Below are 5,557 nucleotides of genomic sequence, written 5' to 3' on the forward strand. Positions count from 1 at the left end.
AACAGAGAGAGAGAAGCAAACATCAAATGTGTTCCACAGCAGCATAGGGTCTTCGTTCCCCGCCCCGCCCCCGCACCCAGTGTCCAATTTCCCCACCCCTGGCATGGCCTGTCCTGCAGGGCCAGCACATTGGGCTTCCTCTGGATGTACCCAAGGATCAGAATCCTGGCCTGCTTCCATTGCAGTTGGTGGGGTCGTGCTTTATTTATGGTGGGGTCCCTGAAGCGTTAGGTGCCTGCCCCAGTGTGACCTTAGGGGGCGCTGTGCTTCAGGGTGGGGGTCTCAACAGGGGGCGCTCTCCCTCGGCAGGCAATGCTGGCCCCAATGCCGCAGTGTGGCATTAGGGGCTTCTCTGCTGCAGGGTGGAGGCTCAATGGGGGACGCTCTCCCCGAAAGGCAGTGCTGGCCCCAATACCCCAGTGTGGCGCTAGGGGGCGCTGTGCTGCAGGGTGGGGGGCTCAGGAGGGGGCCGCTCTCCCCAGGAGGCAGTGTTGGCCCCAATGATTCGGTGCAGAGTTTGTCTCACTGTGGTTTCCTTTTCAGACTCTCTGGCTCGTCATACGCTGGGTAGAGACCCACAGGAGGCGCGTTTGATCCAGCTCAGCGGTGGAACAATTGCCGGCCACAGCTTCCTGCCCAGCTAGCTGTGGCTGGGGGCGTGAGCGGGGGCTGGAGCTCAGCGCTGGGGGGAGCGTGGTGATGAGTGAGACACTCAGAACACAGGAGACCTTGGTCACCTTCAAAGCGCATCTCTCCCAGCAGAGACACAGCCCAGCCCGGGACGCCGGCAGACCCCAGGGCAGAAAAAGTCCTCAGCTCGTCTCCTGCAGCAGGTGAGTGATTTATGGGTCTGCTCAGACCTCTGCCGAGATGGGGGACCCCATTGAACTGGGTGCTGCACAGTCCCTGACCGAGATCAGGGATCCCCTCACACCGGATGCTGCACAGACCTCGACCAATAGCATGTTCCCGAGGCCCTCCTGCTCTAACCCTCTTGATCCCACTCCCCTCCCAGCGTGACAAGAGAGCCCAGGAGTCCTGACTCTCAACCCACTAGAGCCATGGTTATAAAACTGCAGGTCAGGACCCAGTTCTGGGTCGCGGAATGGAAGGCAGTGGGTCACGGTAGCTGTGGTCAGGACCGACGAATGCGCTGTTAAAAGTCCCATTGGTGGTGCTACCCAGCTAAGGAAGGCTAGTCCCTACCTGTTCTGCCACCGCGCTGCTCCCCGGAAGCAGCCAGCAGCAGGTCCGGCTCCTAGGCGGGGGGACCACGGGGCTCCGTGCGCTGCCACTGTACCGACCACCAGCTCCGCGTTCCAATTGGACAGTTCCCAGCCAATGGGAGCTAGGGCGGGGGCGGTGCCTGAGGGCGAGAGCCACTTGCGCACCTCCGCTTAGGAGCCAGACATGCTGCTGGCCACTTCTAGGGTGCAGCGTGGGCCGCGGTGCCAGGACAGGCAGGAAGCCTGCCTTAGCCCTCCTACTGTGATGCTGACAGGGATCCGCCCAAGGTAAGCCCATGCCCAACTGTGTGCCTCAATCCCCTGCCCCAGCCATGAGCCCCCCCCCCAAACGCAAAGCCCCTTCCTGCACTCCAAACCCCTCATCCCTGGCCCCACCCCAAAGCCTGCACCCCCAGCCCAGAGCCCTAACCCCCTCCCTCCCCCTAACCTCCTGCCCCAGCCCAGATCCCCCTACCACACCCTGATGCCCTCATTCCCGGCTCCACCCCACAGCTCTCACCCTCGCACCCCAACCCTCTGCCCTGGCCATGAGCCCCTCCCACACCCCAAACCCCTCATTCCCAGCCCCGTTGGGTAATGGGCATCAACAATTTTCTTCAACTGGGTTGCCAGAAAATAAGTTTGAAAACCGCTGCTCTGGTCCACGCTGCCACTCAGCGTTTGATAATTTAATTGATGTCGGTGATACCTTTCCTATCAGGGGCAGCTTGCAATTTCAGGCTGTTTGATTTTCTATTGGCAACAAAGCAGTGGGGCAGCAGGTCGGGACTGAGGGGAGAGGGGAGGGAACCCCAGGGAAGGGCTTGCAGAGGGCTGCAGGCCGGGCAGAACCAAGCAGTCAATAGTCAAATATTCAAGTGCGTTTTTCCTGCCCGGTTCTCCAGGGCCACCCAGAGGATTCGGGGGCCTGGGGCAAAGCAATTTTGGGGGCCCCTTTCCATTGAAAAAAAAAGTTGCAATACTATAGAATACGATATTCTCATGGGGGCCTGGGGCAAATTGCTCCACCCCACCACCACCCCCCGCCCTCTGGGCAGCCCTGCAGTTCTCCTGGGATGAGTTCAAACATTTACGGTCCCCTCCCCCAGTCTGAGCCTGCTACTGTCACAGGACGCAGAGCTGTCAGCCTTTCCTGCCCCACAGCCAGCATTGCCGTACAGCTCCAACCCAAGTGCAACACAGTTCAAATCTATATTTAAACACAGCGTCCCTTGTGGTTAGCACGGGGAGGGACGCACAGAGAAAAGTGAGGTGGTCAAAGCATCTGGTGAGGAAGGAAGGAGACAGGATACCCAGGGGTCTGCTCTGGGTTGGCAGGGAGGGGGCAGGACATCGGGCTAGATGGGCCCAGGATCTGTTCCGGGGTGGCAGCATTTTCTTCTGTCTTTGTCCAACAGCCACAGTGTAAAGACGCTGGGGCTGATGCTGACCGGGAGAAACCCCAGAAAATGACCCTCCGTCGGTGGATAAACATGACCAAATCCACCACTCGGCGTGGCCACAAGGGGGCCCCGGCAGTTTCCTCGGCGGGGCCAGTCACGCCGAGCATGGCCCAAGCTCCCGCTGCTCTCGCTGGCTATGAAAGCCGCCACTCGCAAGCCACAGGTTGTGTGTGGCTTTGCACTGCCCCCCCTAGTGGCCACACCCCGCTACTGCATCAGCCCACTAATTGCAAGCCACGGACTCTGTCCACATAATGCCGCCCTCTACTGGCCCCATTAAGGAACTGCAATGACCAATTATTATATTGCACGCTGTAGAGTGGGCATGTGAATCTATATCTCCTCCTTGTAGTTAGTGCTGGTATTACAACATCTGGGAAATAAGGACTGGAGGGAATTGATGAATATTATGTAATCTGTAGTCAAACATGCAAATGAGGCACCAGGTCATTTGTGTAATGCCTCCAGAGTTCCTAGAGCCCAGAGTTTTCTTAGGTGTCCTATAGAACATGGCTGACGTTGTGGGTGATAGGTGGATAACCTCTGGAACTGCCTGCCACTAGATTGTCACTAATTCTGGATCTCTCTGTCTCTCTCCCTCTAGGAGGGTTCAGCGGCCGACAGCCCCTCCTGGGTGGGGGAACCTATCGCGTCAGCCATGCCCAGATTTGGTGCCTTCATCCCCCTCCTCCTCTTCATCTTCCCTGGGGCCTCTTCCCATTGTCACACAGGCACGGCCAATGAATGCAAGAAGCACACGGCCTTCGTGCCCGGGCACAGCCTGGCTGGGGAGGGCATCGATGTGACCACAATGGCCAGGAAGGGGGCCTATCTGGTGGACAGCAGCCTCTGGCAGCACGAGGACGGCACCTGTACCCTGTGTCAGAACCGACTGCAGGGAGGGCAGTGGCAGAGGCTGCCGCTGGCTGCGGTGGACTGGCGGGTCCGTGTCTCGTGTCGCCGGAAGCTGAGCAGCTCGGTGCAGCAGTCGGCGATGGGCATGATGGAGTCAGCAGCGTCTGCAGTGCAGAACGACTGGAAGGTGGGGCTGGACGTGCCTGTGAAGCCCAAGGTTAATGTCCAGGTGGCGCTGGCCGGATCACATTCCAAACTGGCCAGTTTCGTGGTAGACCACACACGGATGGACAAATACAGCTTCGTGAGCCATGAGATGTCCTGTGGCTATTACAGGTGAGAGCCAGCCTGGGTCAGGAGGGCTCATATGGAGTTGGGATCACAGCAACGCCACACAGAGATACAGGGCCCTTCCCCTCTAGGGGGCACCAGCTCTGATCCAGGCCCAGAACGGGGGGCCTGGCTGCATCAGTGGAGCAGGGAATGGGACACGGAGCCCTTCTTCTCTAGGAAATGCCAGATTTAATCCAGCCCCAGGGTGGGGGAGTGGCTGGCTAGGAAAGCAGCAGAGAATGGGACTTGGAGCCTTTTGCCTCTAGGGGGCACTAGCTGCCACCTGGGACTGGACAGCTATGGGGGATTTTCTCCTCTTGTGTGTCAGGACAGCCCGGTGACCTGCCGTGGCCAGAGCGGGGAACGTCTGCCAGAACTATCGAGCAGCTGGCAGTATCCCCAGCAAGGTCGTGAGATTCAGCAAACTGGGTGGTTGCACTGAGTAGGAGCCACCGGCTTAGTCCCTTTCTCTGGGTTGTCTGGGGCCTTAGGATGCAGAGCTAATGATCTCAGCTGACTCACCAGGCAATGCACACTCCTCACCTTGTGTCTCTGACCAGGTTCCGGGTCAGCGAGACGCCCCCGCTCACCAGCCATTTCACTCTGGCGCTGGAGAACCTCCCGGACCAGTACGACAGCAAATCGAAGGTGGAGTACCAGGAGCTAATCAGCAACTACGGCACCCACTACGTGTCCCAGCTGCAGCTGGGGGGCCGGGCGCGGGACGTGACGGCCGTGAGAGTCTGCGAAGCAGCAATGAGCAGCTTGACTGATGATGAGATCAAGGACTGCTTGAGCGTGGAGGCGGCCGTGAGTATCGGAGCGGGCTCTGTCAAGGGTGGGAACAGCAAGTGCGAGGAGGAGAAGAAGAAGGGGAAGGTCCGGGGGAGCTTCCATGAGACGTATCGGGAGCGCCACGTGGAGGTGGAGGGAGGGGAGATCACTACGGACGTGCTCTTCTCCGGCAGTGATGCCAAAGTCTTCTCAGATTGGATTGAGAGCCTCAAAGCCAGCCCTGGCCTGGTGTCCTATTCGCTGCACCCCATCCACATCCTGGTGGAGCAGGACGACCCAAAGCGGGAGGCGCTGAAGCGGGCAGTCAGTGAGTACATCCGTGAGAGGGCCCTGGTGCGGAATTGCACCCGAAGCTGCCCCCCGGGGACTCAACGCAGCGCGCACAACCCCTGCTCCTGCGTCTGCCCCGGGGATACCATGACCAACACCATGTGCTGCTCGCGGGAGCGCGGCCTGGGGAAGCTGATGGTGACAGTGAAGAAGGCCAGTGGCCTCTGGGGGGACCAATCTACTGCTACGGATGCCTTCGTCAAGGTCTTCTTTGAGAGCAAGGAGATCCGGACCAGCACCATCTGGAACAACAACAGTCCCGTCTGGTACGTCCCCTTGGACTTCGGTACCGTTCACCTCACCAGTGCCAGCAAGATCCGTGTCCAGGTCTGGGATGAGGACAAGTGGGACGATGACCTGCTGGGAAGCTGCGACATCCCGCTGGAGGCCGGGGGGCCCCACCAGAAGGATTGCTACCTGAACCACGGCCGCATCTGGTTCCAGTACAGCCTGCGCTGCGGGCCCCACCTCGGGGGCCGGAGCTGCTTTGACTATGTCTCCCAGCCAGCGCAGCAGAGCACAGCCAAGGGGAAGGAGGTGGAGGCCTCCTGGTGA

At 59.7% G+C, this 5,557-nt stretch overlaps 1 pseudogene; it reads left to right on the forward strand.

Moving 5' to 3' along the window:
- The first annotated feature begins 646 nt into the window (after positions 1–646).
- Positions 647–5,557, forward strand: LOC123369770 (annotated as a pseudogene).

Source organism: Mauremys mutica, chromosome 4 (assembly GCF_020497125.1).
Source record: "Mauremys mutica isolate MM-2020 ecotype Southern chromosome 4, ASM2049712v1, whole genome shotgun sequence".
In the NCBI taxonomy this organism is placed as follows: Eukaryota; Metazoa; Chordata; order Testudines; family Geoemydidae; genus Mauremys; species Mauremys mutica.